This window comes from Lissotriton helveticus, chromosome 1_1 (genome assembly GCF_964261635.1).
Source record: "Lissotriton helveticus chromosome 1_1, aLisHel1.1, whole genome shotgun sequence".
Taxonomy (NCBI): Eukaryota; Metazoa; Chordata; class Amphibia; order Caudata; family Salamandridae; genus Lissotriton; species Lissotriton helveticus.
In genome coordinates, this window is record NC_136057.1 from 1484195822 (window position 1) to 1484215932 (window position 20111).

General features: G+C 45.5%; 1 protein-coding gene across 2 annotated transcripts in view; it reads right to left on the minus strand.

Moving 5' to 3' along the window:
• TROAP (trophinin associated protein) overlaps window positions 1-15541 on the minus strand; it is a 337695-nt gene extending 322154 nt beyond the window's left edge. For both annotated transcript variants that reach the window (XM_078658425.1, XM_078658415.1), the window contains exon 1: window positions 15471-15541. The gene's annotated coding sequence lies outside the window, so the exon portion shown is untranslated. The remainder of the gene's footprint in view (window positions 1-15470) is intronic.
• Between the last annotated feature and the right edge of the window lie 4570 nt (window positions 15542-20111).

Sequence of the window (20111 nt, forward strand, 5' to 3'; positions counted from 1 at the left end):
TGTTATGCTATGCTATGTTTTGTTATGCTATGCTATGTTTTGTTATGCTATGCTTTGTTGTGCTATGCTAAGCTTTGTTTTGTAATGCTGTTTTGTAAGGGTGGGGGGTGTGAGGGTGGGGGTGTGTGAGGGGGTGTGAGGGTGAGGGGGTGTGAGGGTGAGGTGGTGTGTGAGGGGTTGTGAGGGTGTGTGAGGGGTTGTGAGGGGTTGTGAGGGGGTGTGAGGGGTGTGAGGGGTGTGAGGGGGTGTGAGGGGGTGTGAGGGGGTGTGAGGGGGTGTGAGGGGGTGTGAGGGGGTGTGAGGGGGTGTGAGGGTGAGGGGGTGTGAGGGTGAGGGGGTGTGAGGGTGAGGGGGTGTGAGGTGAGAGGGTTGTGAGGGTGAGTGAGGGTGGGTGAGGGTAAGGGTGGGTAAGGGTGGGTGAGGGGGGTGGGAGGGTGCGAGGGTGGGAGGGTGAGGGGGTGAGGGGGTGTGAGGGTGAGGGGGTGTGAGGGTGAGGGGGTGTGAGGGGGGGTGAGGGGGTGCGAGGGTGAGGGGGTGTGAGGGGTGTGAGGGTGAGGGGTGTGAGGGTGAGGGGTGTGAGGGGTTTTTAGGTGTGAGGGGTTTTTAGGTGTGAGGGGGTGTGAGGGTGAGGGGGTGTGAGGGTGAGGGGGTGTGAGGGTGAGGGGGGTGAGGGGGTGTGAGGGTGAGTGAGGGTGAGGGGGTGTCAGAGGAAGGGTGTGAGGGTGTGAGGAGGTGGGGGTGAGGGGGTGTGAGGAGGTGGGGGTGTGGGGGTGAGAGGGGGTGTGGGGTTGTGAGGGCAAGGGTGTGAGGGTGAGGGGGTGTGAGGGTGAGGGGGTGTGAGGGGGTCAGGGCGTGTGGATGTGAGGGAGTGTGTGAGGGTGAGGGAGAGAGGGTGAGGGGTGTGAGGGGGTGATGGTAAGGGGGTGTGGAGGTGAGGGGGTGTGGGGGAGTGTGCGAGGGTGTGTGTGAGGGTGAAGGAGTGTGTGAGGGGGTGTGAGGGGGTGAGGGGTTGTAAGGGGGTGAGGGGGTGTAAGGGGAGTGTGCGAGGGTGTGTGTGAGGGTGAGGGGGTGTGTGAGGGTGTGTGTGTGAGGGGGTGAGGGGGTGTGAGGGGGTGGGGTGTGAGGGTGAGGGGGTGAGGGGTTGAGCGTGTGGGTTGTGAGGGGTTGAGGGTGTGGGTTGTGAGGGGGTGTGAGGGTGAGGGGGTGTGAGGGTGAGGGGGTGCGAGGGTGAGGGGGTGCGAGGGTGAGGGGGTGAGAGGGTGTGAGGGTGAGGGGGTGTGTGAGGGTGAGGGGGTGAGCAACGATGTATGATCTGAAAGGTGCTTGTGAATTTCTGAAAGGTAACCACAAGGAAACAGAAACCTTGCACAAATACATATACATTGCACCTATCACTATACTCTAACTATACACTCATTTGTGGAGGACGAGAATGGTTTATACTTGACTTTTGTAGAACTGAAAATTAAGGAGCACTGTAAACATCCTACTGATCCATGCTCTTAGCAGTACACATACAAGCTGGAAACCGAATATCTTGTACACAGAATTCATTAAACAGGCCTCAAAAACTGATAACGGATATTTTAGAAACAGAAACAGGTTTTCATGAATGTGGGGAAACAAAAGGGGCGAAAATATTTGCCTGCAATTGAAACACTAATTTAAAATAAGTAGGGTGTGTGAATATTGTGGTGGAGCAGTGTAAAAAAAGAGTACAGAGTGCAGCGAAACAGTGGTGGAGTTTGTATGGGAAAAAAAGACACCTGGGGCACGGTGGGGATGCTGAGGAAGGGTCCAGTCGTGCAGATGTGACTGAGTGATGGTTGTGCTGCATAGGGAGTGAAAAGGGGTGCGGTGTGTAGAGCAAACGATGGAGAGCAGTGCACGGGCACCGGTTGAAGCTGAGCAGAGGAAAAGCAGCGCTGGGAGGGGGGCTGGGCAACCATGCCAGCATTCCGATTCATGAGCAGATGGTCTTGTTTATGACCTGCGAAGCGCATGAAGTGGCTGCTGGCAAATGGAATCAAAGCGGCCGCGGTCGCTTTGATGTTCTTGTCTTGTCTTGCTTTGTGGGAGGGGTAGGGGGAGCGAATTCCTGTGCACGCGCCTGGCTCACATTAACTGTATGCTATCTGCAGTGGGTGGACTTTTGAAAGCAGCTTACTAGAATCTCGCCGAAAACAATGCTTACGCATTGCTTCAGCGAAACCTAAAAAGGGAAGGATATCAAAAGTTTCCTGTCCGTAACAACAAAGGAGGGAAGGTTAAGGTCTCACTCACGCAATTCTGTCAATATATTTGACAGAGATTTATCTAGTCCTGAGTTACCGCCTTGGTCACAGCAGAGCGCCGTATAAGTGCTCTTGCACTCAAGCAGCCTGGCGTCTGGTTTGAAGCTGTGTGCTAGAGGCAAGTCCTCTGGTTTCCCGTAGAAGTGCTCAATCTGGGGGAATGCGGGGTTACCCATTGAGATTCTTTCACTGTATGGTGGGGATTGGTGTCAAAGGCCTATTACCCCCTGGTTTTGTGTGGTATTCTTTCTTCCATTGAAGTTTAGCTCTGAATCAGGCCTTAGGCCTGCCTACATCCAGGGGCAAAACAAGCCCATTTATTTTCAAGGCTCGCCTTTGAAAGCATTTGGAGCTTAAGGTACTCCTAAACAGAGACCCCGAGCCACCACAAGTGCAGGAGAATGGTGGCCACCCGCACATGCCAGGGCCCATCACAGCAGCCAATAATTCCTGCCGATCTGCATGTGTATTGTAGGAAGGATGTGACTGTCATTCAACACGTTCAGTCCCAGTCTAAAATCTTTCACTAGCAGAGGGGTACACCGTATGTTGGAAGAACAAGCTGTCACAATAGCTGCTATGGGCATCAAGCATGCTAAAAAGGCATTGGCTAGTGACCGGGCAGAGGCCCTTCAGGAGCCTTGCAGAGTTTCTAAGGCGACTCTAGACCATCACAGTGATCTAGACACTGCCTTAGTAAAACTGGCTTTATAGAATTAAATTAACATAACTGCTTAATTCTACTCACTATAAAGTGTTGCACATTTGTAGTGTCGCACATAAGGAGTACACTAAAATCATCGAAATGTCTCCTACGTTTACAGAAAACTTAGCAGCTATGCTATATTTAACTATTTAATTATATAAAGCCAGTTTTACTAAGGCAGTGTCTAGATCACTGTGATGGTCTAGAGACTCCTTAGAAACTCTGCAGCGCTCCTGAAGGGCCTCCGACCGGTCACTGAAAAAATTTCACATAATAATAGGGAGCCGCGGTCAGCAATCAATAAGCCAAGGGAGCCATGGGTTGAAAAAGTTTGGGAACCACCGATTTAGAGAATCGCAATTTGCGATTCCCTGAATGCTATGCTAGTAGGCATCGCAAATTGCGATATTGCCTTAAGGAATTGCAAATTACCACCAACTTCAAGTTGGTGGTAATTTGCGATTTCCTTTAAAAACGCACATTTTTGCTTTTTTAAAGTGCCATGTGGCACACATACCACAGGTGCACACATGCACATTTCAGGGGTGCAACAGGGTGTCCTTTTGGAACCCTTGCACCCTTGAAATTGCGCATGCAATTCCCATTTATTCCTATGGGCCTCTTGGCCCATAGGACAGAATGAGAAGCCATTCCTTAATTACATATGTCCCTAAATGCCTAAATATGAAATAGATCAGGGAGGTCATTCAAGTAAAAAATGAAGACCTGGAGGCCAGATCATAACAGGGCAATCTCTGGATTGTTGGAGTCCCTGAATCCACAAACACTGGCCGACTTGGGGATTATGTGGAAAAAAGAGACTGCAGGAGATCTTTGGAACGGAGTAACTCTCAGAAGTCTTGATCGTAGAGGGCATGCATCGATCGCTGGTTGCGTGGCCGCTTCCTGGTGCGCCACAGAGACAGATCATTTCCAAACTCCTGAAGTATCGTGATATGGTCTTGCGGCTCTCCAGGGAAAGACAAAAGATTAAATACCAGGGATATGAGGTTGCATTTTTCCATGACTTTACTGCAGTATAGCAGTCAGCACACAGTGTTCATTCCAGTAAAGAAAACATGGCAAATAGCAAATATTTCCTACTCTATGTTATATCCGGCCCGCCTCCGGATGGCGCATGTTAGCAATCAGAGAATGTTTAACACACCAAAAGCTGCCATGGAATTTGTTAAACCCTTGCATCACGCTAGACAAAGCCCTGGTCGATCCGCCATGCCTACTGTTACTGAGTGATAGTTCCAGGGAAAAACATGTCAGATTCGAAGTATGGGAACGATGGTGAAAGGTCAGCTGGAATTGTCAGAATACACAGTCCCTTAACATGAACTAAGTGACTTATTTGTGACACGTATGGATATCTTGCTAATAGTAAACAATAGCTCAGACGCCCTTGCTGTAACTGAATTTAAAACGCTTGTAGAAAGGGCCCTGAACCTGTAGACAAATGATTAATGTAAAACCTAATAGCCCAGGATTAGGCACTGCATTTGGGTCTATTTGCAATGCTCATATCTATGTATCAGGCCTTTAATAGGTTCCCAGATACTCCCGACCATCGGAGGGATTCTAGCCTCTAGGAGCCCCATGAGGGAACACCCCGTATTATGCCACAATGTGACCTTACGATTGAGGGTTTTTGTTATTTCCATTGTTGGCTTTTTGTCTGTTATTATGGGCATGTCTTTAGCATAACTGGGATGCTGAAGTGCGTGGAGGGGGGCGATTTGTTTGTTACCTGAGAATGTCAATGTGCAACATCATATTTTTTCATTTCACGAAATGCGTGATATTGCTACTAGAATGTTACCTGTTACGGGTATTTCTTTCAACTGTCAGCATGCCACACACATTAAGTAGCACCAGATTTTTAATATGGAATGTGAGGGGGCTCAACAAATCTAAAAAGAAAAGGCAAGTGATGGCCTATTTTGACCGCCACCATGTGCGAGTTCCCCTATTGCAGAAAACACATTTCACGCAGTACACTGAGCTACATATAGGGGTACAATGGGCTACAATTAGTGTTCTCCTCTTATTCAACATTTTCCAGGGGGGTACTAATACTCGTTAAGAAGGGAGCACAGTTTACTCTTACTCACTCAGAAACAGACTATCAAGGACACCATATCATCATCCAGGGGAGAATGTAATAGCTACTTCTGTGCTGTACAAACACATATGGCTCAAATATAGATGATCCTGATTCCTATACTAGGGGATGGGATTGGATATACACACTGCCACCAATAGCCGCTATATGGGGTGGAGACCTAAACACATCTTGTAGGAAAGTAGGATCTGCTTCTTATGGTTACCCCCACTTTTTGCAAAATGTGATCATGTTTTTGACAAGCCTAACTGGGATCCTGCGAATCAGGACCCTAGTCTATCTGCTTTCTCGTTAAACGGTTATGTTATGTACTTAGGTACACACCAGATTGGATACTGGTGTACCCTTGTCAGTCCCTAGTATATGGTACCCAGGCCATAGGTACCCCAGAGGCCTCCCTTGGGCTGAAGCACGTATTATGCCATCCATGAGAGGCCATGAAAGATGGAACCTACAGGCCTGCCAATGCAGCCTGTGTAAGTTGGTGCATGCACCACTTACTTTAGATATAAGTTTACTATATCTAAGGGCCACTGCACTTAAAACCTATGTCACCCCTCTAGCAGGCCTTTACAATCCTGAGGGCATGGTGCTTGGTTCTAAGAGAGAAGGTGCCACTACATGAGCAGAACACCCCTGCAGTGTACGGAGTCCATTCTCTTGGGGTGTCAGTGAAGCAGCCATTTACGACATATAGAGTGGCATTATGCGACCACGTGATGACCGGGTCTACAAAGGCTGAAACAAACCCTATTGTGTTTGGTCTCAAACATGTTGAGATCATACCCCCACACCTGTAACCGGTGTGGGAGGTATGATTCCACCCCTCAGAAGCGAGCTTAGTTGGGTCCCAAGCTTGAGCAGGGCAAGGCAGAACAATTGGCATTCTGTCACAGGGAGGTGTGAGCACCTCCCAGACAGGATTTAGTGTATTAGGGCTGGGTGGGAGCGCTTGCCAGCGACTAAAAGTCTGCATGAGAGGCACATTTGGTGTCGCTGTGCATAGTCTAGTTCAAACAAGTCCTGGGAGCCGCTGGCTCCCGCTCTGGCGCGAAACTGGACAAAGGACATGGAAGTAACCTCCCACTGTCCAGGACCTCCCCTGGGTGGGTCCCCTAAATCTTGCCAACCCTCTTCCGTGGGTACTTAAGGGCTTACCTGGCTGTAGGACCTTCGATTCGACGTGGACAAGATTCTGAACCAGAAACCACTGAACTTCGACTGTCTGGACACTTTGGACTTTGTTTGGGCCCGACTTAGTCTCCCACTCAGCCTGCTGCATCGTCTGTGCCCGTGCACCAAACAGGATCTGTGCAGGACCTGTGGTGCATCCGAAGATATCTCCCTTGGAGTGAAGGAGTCACTCCCCTGCATTTGCAGGCACATCAACACTGCTGTCCTGCCTGCTGATCCTGAGCTCCTACGGACTCAGGAGGCTTCAGCAACACACAAGGTGGGTTTCTACGTCCCTCAAGGTCACATGTGGGTTCACTAAATATGAGGAGAAAGCTTTATGAATTACCTGGCAAGGTTTAGGCCTTTGTTTACCTTCATTTTTACTTCCTTTTTTTTTGCTTTGAAACCAGGCATTGTGCATGGCTTTACTGCATGTTAAGGCTAGATAGGTTTTGTACTGAAGGTTAATCTGTTACGGTAAGAAAGGTTTTGTACTGAAGGAAGTCTCTTTTATTATTGTACTTATAGGAATGAGTCCCTGATGAAGGGCACAGCCCGAAATGCATTGGGCACACCATCACTTGGCTCATGAGATTATAATTGGAAAGTTTTTTTTACCTTCTTAGGCATTTAAAATAACAATAAGTGGGGCATGCATATGGTTGCAGGCTGGGGTCTTGCGTTCGCGGCTGCAAAATATTGAAAATACACTAAGTACCCTGGAAAGGCAGTGTGAAACACAGCAAATCTGCAACGTTTCGGCACACATAAGAGAACACATAACAGAATATAATAACCCAGCGGAGTAAGTGCCAAAGACTTGTCCAAACAATGGGTGGCAAAATCCTACGGGGAGGATGTATGGTTGGGCCGCAGTATAGCTGCAAAATTAATAGTACTTTGAGTGGAAATAAAAGTTCTTAACATAGAATCCTCAGATGGAGTGGTTTGCGATGACACACCAGCGATTCCATTATGCTTTGTGGCTTTCTATTCCAGGTGTACGGTCCACGAGAAGCCGCGACGGAAGAGGAGACTGCAGTATACCTCAATGATAATGCTTTAGCATGGTGGTCACAAGGTCGTAGGGAATTCTCAGTACAGCAGATCAGAGGAGGTGAAGGACACTTTTGGAACGTTCCAGAATTGGAGAGCCTCTTGGGCGACAGGATTATTAGCAAATTTTGCAAAGAATATGCAGATCTGCTGATACCACATCTGCACACCTTGTAAACTGAGGCATATGAGAAACAAATCTTACCACCATCTCTAAAGGAGGCAATTATTTTAATGCTTCTGAAACCGGGGAAAACCTCCGAGCAGGGAGAGTCCTATAGACCATTCTCCCCAAATAACACAGACGCAAAAATACTAGCAAAGATAATTGCTGCACGGTTGCGCCTTCTCCTCCAACAGCTGATACTGCAGGATCAGTCAGGATTTATTCCCACACCATAATCTGTGTACATTAACTGATATTACATCAATTGGACCCCACCATTGACGCAGCAGCAGTGCTGTTAGATGCCGCAAAAGCATTTGACTCCATCTAATGGGAATATATGTTTACGGTACTCCACTGCATGGGTATGCCACTGGCATTTGTGAGATGGTTACGCCTGCTGTACATGGATCAGGTGGTGAGGGTTAGCATTAACGGGGCTATTTCAGACTCATTGAAGATAGACAGGGGCATGAGACAAGTGCCCCCTCTCCCCAATATTAGCTGCAATCGGGCTGGAACCCGTACAGAGTATAATTTGACAGAGACATGCAGCTGCTTTACGGTTCAGTCAGCGGCCCCTCGCCTTCTCCTTATATGCAGACGACATAGTGCTCTATGTCCGAGACATAGCGCCCCTTATCCGGGAATGTATCAGATATCAGAGATATGCTGGGCTGAGTATTATATAATCATCACAGCAAACTCTAATCTGCAGTCCAATGATATTTTCTTAGGAGACTTAAATCTTCATTGGGAGGATCATACTGACAATCAGATCATTCTTCTCAAAGCTCAAAGCCTTCCTTGAAGATCATTCGCTGGTCCAAGAATGTCATCTACCTATCCACTCCAAAGGTTCTACCTTAGATTGGATCATAGCTAAAGAAAAAGCTATCAATAAAATGTTAATCCTGCGATTGGTCTGATCATCACATCATTACCTTCTACATACCCTTCATAAAAACAAAAATGTCCTCACAACCAATTAATCCCAGAAAATGGACTTGTGACACTAGAGGAATCACTATGGATAACGTCGCAGCTCGCTGTGAAATAGAATTGCAACCACCTAATAACATGGTTGACGTCAGTGACCTCACGAAGTACTATAACAATACAATGTCGAGCATTATTGAGGACATAGCCCCTTTAAAACTCAAAAGGATTACTAACAGACAAAAAACCCTGGTTTAACAGTGCCCTAAATGAAGAAAGACAATCACTCAGACTTACAGAGCGAAAATGGCGACTACACCCTTCATCGCCCCACTTAATCCAACTGAGACAGTCTAGGAAAGCCTACAATAAAAGCATTCTAAACTCAAAAAAAGACTTCTTCAGGAAAGAACTAGATAACGCAATAAACAGACCGAGGAAACTATTCCATCTACTAAAAGTTCAATCCAATAAATCTGCACCAGCCACTATAAAAACGATGTTAAACAGTGAAGATTTCGCCTCCTTCTTAACAGACAAAGCAAATTTATCGGAGGTGGAGCTCAAAAAAGCAGCTGAAGACCCTGAAATTGTTAAGAGCACCTTAGATGAACATCAGTATCAACTAGATTTGGAAAAAACAAAAAACAATGCTTGTTGGTCAGTATTCAAGCCTGTCAGTGAACTAGACATTGCAAAGATCATTTCGACCATTAAACCTAACAATCATTATAACGACCCCATACCTGCAAAGTGTTGGTCTTCAATAAACCATCTGCTCATCCCGTCAGGGACAAAGGTCATCTATGCTTCGTTGACACACGGCGAAATACAGGACTGCCTAAAAACTGGGCAAGTCACTCCAATTTTTTTTTTAAAACAACAGAGAACCCCTCTGATTCCAACAATTTCAGACCAGTAACAAACATTCCAATGCTAGCCAAAGTCCTGGAAAAATGTGTGCAACAACAATTGAGCCATCATATTTCGGAATTCAAACTGTTAAATGACTTCCAATCAGGATTCAGACCAAACCATAGCACGGAAACAGCAATTCTGCACATCGTGGATGACGCTTTACTTGCCCTTGACCATAACAAAACATGTCTCCTAATCCTGCTTGACCTTTCGTCGGCTTTCGACACAGTAAACCATGCCAAAATACTGGATCGCATGAAAAATTGTTTGGGATTAGAGGGAACAGTCCTAAAATGGTTTAGCTCCTTCCTAGAGAACAGATCGCAAAAATTCATAGTCAACCAAACATTGTCAGGTTCAACCAGAAATACAATCTTAGTTCTACAAGGTTCAATACTATCACCCGGCGTTATTCAATCTGTACGCAGAGCCACTCACAGAAACATTACAAAGAGCAAACATTTCTTTCCACATGTAGGCAGATGACACTCAGTTGTACATCAAAGACACATCGACAGAAGAGACAGGTATCATGAACCAGGCACTAATGAGAACCATCCATTGGCTAACCAGCAACCACCTGAAGCTTAACCCACATAAAACAGAATTCCTGCTGATCACGCCCCAGAAAAGCGCAAAGAGTATATTAGAATGGACCAACCTAATCACGGCTTTAAAGTGTACTCCGAAGATTATTGAATCCACCAAATCCTTGGGAATTATTCTGGACATAAATGTGAACATACTAGCACATATTAACACGATGGCAAAAAATGCCAGGTTCCATTTAAGCTACCTCAGAAAACCAAAACCGTTCTTAAATAAGTCAGATCTCAAAACAGCAGTTCAGGCACTTGTCATATCAAGGATAGAGTATGGATGCACAAATCTGGCCGGGCTCCCCAAGATCTCAACAGCCCAGCTGAAAGCTTGTCTTAATGCGGCCACAAGACTTACAACTGGATCCAAAAAATTCGACCATATCACCCCTCATTTGAAAGCACTCAACTGGTTGCTCTATGAAGCAAGAGTTCAATTCAAGTTGACATGTATCACTCACAAAGTGATACATTACAAAACACCAGGGTACCTAGCCCAGAAACTCACACCATCAGGAGGTTGTAGGGTCTACAGGAGCCACGCAGATCTATTACTGAAACCAGCACGTTTTCGTAAGAAAAGAACTTATGACCGAGAGTTCGCCGGTGCAGCTCCAAGAATCTGGAACGCTCTCCCTCCTAACATTAGAAGAATCCCATCCATCGCTGCATTAAAAAAGGAAACAAAATCGTTCTATATGAGTAATTACCTCCCATAATTTCAACAGACCCGCTATCATCAACTGTCCTTTCATGATCATATTCTTCTACCTATCATCGAACATTAATCTTTTTGTGGGCTTGTATATATATATATATATATATATATATATATATATATATGTATATTAAGCATATTAAGCTTAATTTTTAGTTCTAATCATTGTACAACAACTGATGACTTGGTAACTTAACTGGTTTTGGAAATGCGAATGTAAAGCGATCTGATACCCTACGTAGGGTCATGTTTGCCCTATAGAAAACACCACATAAATAAGTATTGGGACAAATCAACTATATTTCCTCTAACACAGCACAGACAACCACATACACTTGATTCCCATGGCAGTGGACCACAGACCCCTTGAATATTTGGGAATATGGGTACACAGAGATCCAGAGTTGGTGTTGAAAAAGAATTATGGGCAGGCGATCTCCTGACTGAAGGAGCAGGTAGCTCGCTGGATACGCTTACCACTGTCGCTAGCTGACAGAGTGGCGCTTATGAAAATGGTTATCTTAATGAGATTTCCCTATATGTTCATTAATATCCCCACAGTGCTACCGAAAGACTTTTTAATACACTAAAATCCCACATGATAACACTGGCCTGGGCGGGAAAGCAACCCAGAGTTAGTTGGAAAGCGATTACCAGAATATATGAAAAAGGAGGGTTCGGGCCCATTTATGTGCACAGGCACAATTCGCACATTATTGGTTCTATCCGACCCCATACTTACCACACATAGCCATAGAAAGTGACACTGCACGTCTCATATAGCTCAGAGCCATTTTACTTCATGAACGGGCAGTCTGCACATGCGGAAATGAACACAATATATGGCACCACGAATGCCAGACATACACTGGGGAATTGCGCAAATTGCAGCTTTTTGCACCAGCACTCCAACTGCTTTGGCACCTGAATATCTCAGTTACTCAAGAAATGAAAGCGCTGATTATTCTCAAGGACATGGGGCTAGAGACACTGTTCCTATTTATCCTGAGGGGTAGTTTATATCGGTAAAGACCTTCACACATGGACAGCGTAACACCCTTCTTCGGATATTTATCACAGACTTAAGGTGGCAGCGAAGGCACTGTTCCCACAATTCCCAGAGGCATCACCGACACTGGGGGGAGTTACAAGCGTTGCTTAGCTGCAGCTCATGCAAAGGTCTCATAACCTGGTTGTAGAATGCTTCTCATGAAGAAAATGATAGGATCCCACCAAATCCGCTGACCAGATGGAGCACTGTACTGTTGCCTCCGCTCTCACTAGAGAAATGGATGCTTTGCTGTGCACTCAATAGTAAATCGGACGACCAATTCTAATTTAAGATTCATACATTTCAAATACTTACAACGAATGTATTACATCCACATTCAGCTTCACAAGTATGGGCTGCAACCCAACAATCAATGTGTACGGTGCGGAAACACTAAAGCATATTTCCTCCACCTGGCATGGGCATACCATGAATATTTAACTACCGGGTGCAGGTAACTCAGATATGATTTTGAAACAACTGGTATGCACTCCACAATGATGTTAATTTGAGCTACTTAAACCGTTGCAACCTACTAATCACAGATTAGTGGCAATTGCATTGTTGCTGGCCAAAAGGAGGGTAGCTATACATTGGGGGGGGGAGAGAAGTCTCCATGGTTGAACAATGGCTAATAGATATAGCGTACTGCAGGGATCAATTGGCGACCTATGCAGAGGTGTTCCTGAAAAAGTCAAGACTAAAGAATATGGGGTTCTTTTACGACCTTTCTATTGTCACACCCCGGTACTGCCTAATAGAATTCACTTCGTACAACATGTAATCAGTTTGAAGTTGACATAGCTGGGTTGAGATGCTTTGCCATACAATATTGTGACCTTCCTGTGAAATGCAATGTGAGACTGCAATGATAACATTGACACTGTCTTGTATGTTCATAAAAAAAACAATAAAATGTAATAAAAATTAAAAATAAATAAACTATAGCAATCTACAACATACAAACTAAACTAAATGCATGGAATCGTTTACTTAAGAGCAGAAGAATAACGTGGGTTCAGGAGCAACGTGCTAGTTGGCATGAAGCACTTCAATGCTTCGTCATGGGCAGGAAGCGTTATATATTGCAACACCAATAAAATATAAAAACCCTCCTGGCCCATGACACGCTAATATCACAACGATCAGTGGTCAGGCAGTCAATTGTAGTTCATACAGGTTGCCCAATAATTCCCTTATACTGAGTGACAGTCTTACATAACACAAAATTGCTACAGGTCCTGTCCATCGCCCTGTAGTGTGCCAGTTTACAGCATTAAACCAACCACCACCAAGCAGAACAGGTATGGAATAACTGAAGAGATTTGCTACATGCTGCTGGTCAACAGAGGGCTTTAAGTTAGTCCACCACTGCAGGTCCCAACAAGTTACATACTAAAGCTCACAATGACAACCAAATGCGGGATGATATTACCAAAGTCCATTCCATCAGATCTCACCATCATTTTTCCCTTCAACCTATGCCTGTTCATAACCATAAGCTGTGAACAAAATATGTCAGAATGGGCAACTTAGTGAAGTAACCAGCTAAGTGGACTTTGATTATAAGTATTAGCATAGAGGGACCTGCAGACCTGCTAGAAGCTTCCAGCTTTCAGAAAAGTGTACACTGCTTACTTCTCTTTCACACCTCTTCATTCATCACACAGCTAAACACGGCGTACCCTAACAAGATAACCGCACCTCGGTGGTCATCACGGGTGACATTAAAACACTTCCAAGATTGCATCAAACCAAAGACAATACACTCCCAACCACACACCTACATGGTGTACTGTGCTACCATATAACACAACACAATGACAGGCCCATAAATGTCAACAAGCCAAGAATTAACCTGCAGGGATAGTCAGTTACTCCTCATATTCTGTAACCAGTGAATCAAGGAACACCTACACAGGGCATATGAGTTTGGAAATGAAAGGGCAGGAAAAAATGAAGAAAAACTGTTGAAAAAGGTCACCTCACAACACTTTGAAAGTTATGATTAGAACGTTACAATCATGAAATTGTTATTGATACTTTTACAGTAACTGTATTTTGGAAAGGGTTGATGTGAGGCCATTGGGAACGGCTTCTTAATGGCTGGAAATCCGTACCCCAGCAGGTCCCTATTCTTTGCTCTACAATTAATATTTTCTTTATAAATGTTACTAGTCCTCTGCCCTGAATTGGCCTGGAAAATCCAAACGTGATCATGATCTCTCTGCATAACGCCAGTTCAAAATTATAATCTTACTGCAAATCCTACTCACTTGGCACTAAACTTTTTTTCAAAGTTCCTGTGTTGCGGCAGTATCACGGCTGTAGAATATGCCTGCAAATACAAGGATTCGAAGAACCCTAATTATTTTCCATAAACTATACTTATGCACAATCGCCTCTGGATAGAGTATTAGGTGTAATTCCTGCCCAGTGCTTCAAAGCCAAATTGGGCGTAGTAACCCTGGAATAGTACTATAAAAACAAAACCCTACACCACAATTTCAGGAACTCAGGTAGGTAGTAGATTCTCCTGTATCTCAAGGTCTGCACAGGCAACACATAAGTCACACGCACCTCAATACTAACTGTAAACGCATTTGGCGTCAAAACGTCACCCGACTACTCTAATACAGGCCGACCAAATATCCCTGATCTACTAGGTCTGTTTCATGACTATCACCCAAATGACACCTACGTCCCAGGTTTCAGAACAGGATTCAGGTGACCAGAAGCACTACACTTCAAACGTCGATCTGTTCACAGATCCGTCAAGGTAAATGCCGATATTGACATTTGTAACTTATCATGTAAGCTTTTGTGTCATTTGGCAGCCTATCACTGAAAAACATCTGTTCTCTGCCACGCAGGGACATTACTCGAACAAAAAAAAATGAGATGGCATAACTGCAACAGGAGAACCACGTGGCCCAGGTTCACAATCCTATCCTGCTCTTCACTTAAACAGTCACTTTCATGCGTTGGTGCCGAACTAGATAAATGCAAAATGGACAACAAAAATTGCATTTCATTTCCCATATTCGATCAACACAACAACGCCATACATATTGCAGTCTATTGTCATTTTATACCTTTGCTCGTAGGCACTGCCAAAATTACTTCTGCCCGCCATTGGTACCACTGTCTTTTTTATGCTTGCCCTACTGTACCGCTTCCAAAACAAATTGTTACACCTTGGGTATTTTACTACGCATATTCCCTGGTCCTTGCTGTTCAGCCAGTATGAATGTGCAGTGTGGAATGCCTGGGTGCCTGTGAGGTTGTGTGTGTCAGTTGGAGTATTGGCTGAGCAGCAGGGAGGCTACCTTTAATGGGGCTAGCCTAAGGGCCAAGCTATGAATATACTTCTCTGCAACTAAGATTACTAAATCTTAATCTATAGCTTACACCTCAGCTACCGGACGTTTCATTATAACGCACATTCTACACCTACTGCTTAGTGTCGACTACGTGTTGATTAACAATTTCAAGAATCCAACCCAAATGCACGATCATCCTGCGCACGTAAGTGCCAAGAGACTGCCGTTACATCGACCCCCATATTGGTGTCTAAGGGACCAACACAAGACCTGTTGAGTAGTTTAATTGTGCGTCATTTACGGCGTACAAATTACACACTAATCCGAACAGGCGATTTCGTAAATTCGAGTTCTACTCACGATATACTGAGACACCATGTCCCCTCTACTTACCCCTTTGGGTCCCGGTCCACCAATTCGTAAAATAGCAGACTCCCATAATTGGCTAAGACTTCGGGTGAAACGTAATCATGAACTGACTTCCTCAACGAATCATTCTCCTAGATTGGAAACGTCAGGACCAATCAGAAGGCGTTAATCTATGCCCACCTCCTATTGGCACCAGTTTATCGAACTACAGCCAATGAACACATTCGTGGGCAGAAGGGGGGGTGTCCTATCAATAGACCCGCCCCATCTGTCTTTACACTCACCACGTTTCCACGCATGCGCATAAGAAACTCCATGACTTGGCTGCATGTATTTTTAAGCTCCCCACTCTTCTGCCCGTTTAGTGCGCATGCGTGTGATTGCACGCATGCGGTTTAAAGATCCAGCGGCGAACACTACTCCTGTTTGAGCAGAGTTACGTTCACCAGGGAGAGCCCCTGCCTTCCGTTCGGCTACGGCAGCCATAGGGCCCGGCCGAGGCTCTCAGGAGAGGCCGCACAAAGGCGAGGAGGCTGCAGGGAGCGAGGGGTGCTTTTTCAAGCTACCCCGCCGCCAAAGAAAGGCGCCCATTCACTGCTTGCAGATGCAGCTCGCCCCCCCCTTTGTTTCACAGTGCGCTGCCCCAGGTGTGCAGCTGAAGGAATCCCGTTTATTCCATTGCACTCACCTCCCATGCTGCGATTTTAAATTGGCCCACGTCAATTGTGTTTTCTTGTGTAGCACTCCCTGAAAATCCAATCGCCAAAAGGCGCTCCAAATTTTCTTCGGATAATGGAACAGGCCAAGTGAGAGTTTATGATTGTTCCTGCATCACAGAGTAATACAATGTTTTTATTGAACGCTGTCTGCGACAGTTCTTCCGATTTTAAGTACTGTAAATAACAGATACTACTATTACCACATTTATGGCACTCAATGTACAACCCTCGAAAGAACTCGGGCAGCAGTATGTCTTGGCATGATTTCCACTTGTGACCTTTGGCCCCCTTCATTACCGCATACACCAGCTTTCTCACACTTTGTCACAACATGTCGCAGGGAACTCGTTCTAGTGACAAAGGCTGTCAGTCCTTGCGCTCCATCTGTTCAGCCCTCAGGACATGAACCTCTTGCTCTGAAGTCCAAGGCCCTCCATTCTCCGACCTCTGTTCAGCTCTTCCTCGCCTCTGACACCTGGCCTACTTGCTTAAAATCTGCAGTGTTTTACATAAACAGATCACTGCTGACCAGGGCTTTAAGTGGGATAAAAAAAACTGGGGGGTCTCTCAAAGGAGCGTGGCCAGAGTCTTTAAAACACTTATGCTAAAAATCTGTGTTTAGCATAGTGTGCCGTCCGACTTGTATTTTGATGTATCTGTCATTGCATCCAGATATATGATACAACAAGAAGTAAGGACTATTGGCTTTGCCAATGGTTATTTGTTGCATAATATAAATAAGCTGCAACTATGGTTATTACATATAATATTGAACAAGCATTGGAAATGCAATAGGTCTCGCAGCATTAGAGTTAGTGCTTTTAGAATTGTTTATGGTTTTTTTTGTAAATCTTTAGCATTTTTGTTTCCTGTAGCCAATGCTAAAGAATTAAAAAAAAAAGCCATAAACATTTCTAAAAGCTCTAACTCAAATGCTCCGAGACCTATTGCACCGTGTGAGGGTGAGGGGTTGAGGGTGAGTGAGGGTGAGGGTGGGTGAGGGTGAGTGAGGGTGAGTGAGGGGTTGAGGGTGAGTGAGGGTGAGGGGTTGAGGGTGAGTGAGAGTGAGGGTGAGTGAGGGTGAGTGTGAGGGTGAGTGAGGGTGAGGGTGCTAGTAATTACAGGAAATTAGAACAGGAAATAGCGTAGATGGAAAGCGTTTAACAAAGTGAAAATTAGCACATGAGGTTCTGCAAACATCCTCATCGGGGTAGCACAGATCGGCAACTCTAAAAACACATTACTTGAACAGCGAATGAGACGTGAAATGTATTAGGTCACCTGCCTTATAAAGGATTTAAAGGTTAATAACTAATTAGAAATAATGGTCTCACTCCGAAGATCTATTAATAAACCTCTCAGCTCATTAAATACATTCTATACGCCGTCACAGCAGGCGTTTTTAAATATCCGATAAAGGGAAACCCTACTGAAAGGATTCGTGCTGTTGCAGGGAAAATTGGTTCCATTTGAAACCCCACACGTCACGGGGTTCAACTCACAGTGACAGAACTCCAATGCACCGCTCTGCCCTGAATGTTAACTCCTCTTTACTTACACGCACCGCCGGCGGTGTAGATGTTAAAAAGTGGGCTGGGTGACGTACAGTAGGCCAATGCCACTGAAAATAAAGTCTGATCAGCTAGCGGCCAAGAAAGTCGCAAAGTCACATACATAATAAAGCATCTAGGTTTCATAAAAGGTTAATGCTCCCTAAAAGCACGTTTCTTCTTCGTGCTGAGGAAAACGAAAAAACCGAAAGAAGCGCTTAACTCTAGTATGCTTGCAACGTATCCTTTTGAATGAGCACCACTAGACATGCGCAGTATTTAACGCTTTCAGTGAGGTTCGCGGCACCATGCCAACAGCTGCACGGTGCCTCCCTTGCGGGTGGCGACATTACGCTGCCAGTGCAGGAGGCCCAGGACCAGTGACGTCAGCTGCGCGCACACACACACCGCACGTCGATGCAACCAAGACCGACGCGGCATTACAACACTGGCAGGTCCAGGCGGATCTCGGGAGCCCATCATGGGAACACAGAACAAGAATGAGCCCTCAGGAAAAGTTAAAAGGCTGCATGCGCTTGCTAAAGCCGACTGCCTAATTTAACCAGCATGCAAAGCAGAAAACACACGCTCATGAAAGTGTCTTGTTGTGACCCACACAGGACACGTTTGGAGCGACTTTGACGGTGTTCAGTAGCAAACGGCAATCGTTATAACACGTCAGCCCGCCTATGCCATAAGTAAAAGTAGCAGTGCCTCCGTGTAGAAGCATGAAACAAATCGTACTCACCTCACGGTAGAAGTAGGAGAAATGCGACACGGCGGGAAGGGGAGGGGGCGGAGCGGGTAAAATAACAAACAAGACGGAGGGAAGAGAGGGGAGGGGGGAGGAGAAATGCGACACGGCGGGAAGGGGAGGGGGCGGAGCGGGTAAACCAAGACGGACGTGCACGCGCTTTTAAGCTCAATGCGCATGCGCATTGAGCTTAAAAGTCACGGGCACTGCAAGGAATCGCCACGATTCCTTGCAGTGGATAAAGAGTGGATAAGTCCCAATACTCTCGCTTGCTCGATGCGCATGCGCATCGACAGGCGAGACCTAAAAAGCTTCCAATTAAAGGCCTGGTGACCCTACCACTATGTTTCTGCTCTTGCGTTTTAGAAAGAGAAGGGAAATCCAGAAAGAAAATGACTCTTCAAAGGATTTCCCTTCCCCCTCAACGCTCACCTGGCATGACATCATGCCGTAACTTCTTCACTAGTGAGAAGTGAGCAGTGTGGGCAAGCACATCGACGTGCCTGCTGTCTCAAAATGGGTCTCTATCAGGCTGTTTGTGCCCTGGCACTTTTTTCCGGACGGCAGTGACAGCAAACTGCTGTCACTGCAGTCCGGAAAAAAAACAGACCGCCTGTGCCAGTGCTCAAAACAGAGCCCGATAGAGACCTGTTTCGATCCCCCCTTAAAAAAACCGCCGGTGCTCAGACCCCTCGAGACCCGGCCCACTTAAAGCCCTACTGCTGACCCCTCTGTTTTCTCCAACCATCCCCAGTGTCTCTACTTCCCTACTTCTCAAGAAATAGGAACAACTAATTTCGTCACCACACCCATCTTTTCTCTAACAACCTACCGACTCCCACGCCAGTGCTTAATTTGTACAAAAATAAGTGCAAGGGCCCTCGTCAGGAGGCTACTGTACCTAGCACACCCCATTGCCACTACCAGTGCTGCCAATAACAGTACCTATAAAACTACTAACCATCAAATTGCTACTAGTATGACAATTAAGACAGGTCGAGGCCCCTAAAGCCATAAAAACTGGCTTGGGTGGTAGGCGTTAGTTGTTTTGATGTATACAAGCGCTATATAAATACAAACCTTTTTTCCTCTTCTATCCTTCCCAATCTAAATAACTGACTAACCTATCCACCACTTTAATTATTTTCATATTTCACAATACTAATTCAACACTAATCCATTATGGGTCCCGGAGTAGCGCGCTACTCGCCGAAAAAGTGCTTTGACGCCTCGTCAGGGATACTAAATGCTATATAAATGCAATTACAATACAATAATGAATAAAAAAAAGGAAATAACAAAAAAATCAAAAATCCAACAGACTAGTGAGACACTAAAAAATCAAGCAGAGAAGCGAGATCATACTGTACGGAGAGGGGAGGATGATAGGTGCACGATGCTCCCTAACCAAGTCCCAGAGGTGACCCCCGGTCCTATCACTCAGGATATATCGGTTAATTCATTAGGGGGTAATGATGTAAATGAGGTTGATAGCCAACTACTAAAAAAATGGGGGAATTATTCAAATCCTGTTTCACCCCAGTAGAAGCGAGATTGCAACAAATTGAAAAACAGCTAACTGAACTGACAGCCCTTACAAAAAATTCCCCAAACCATGGGCTCCAAAAGCAGAATAAGCAGA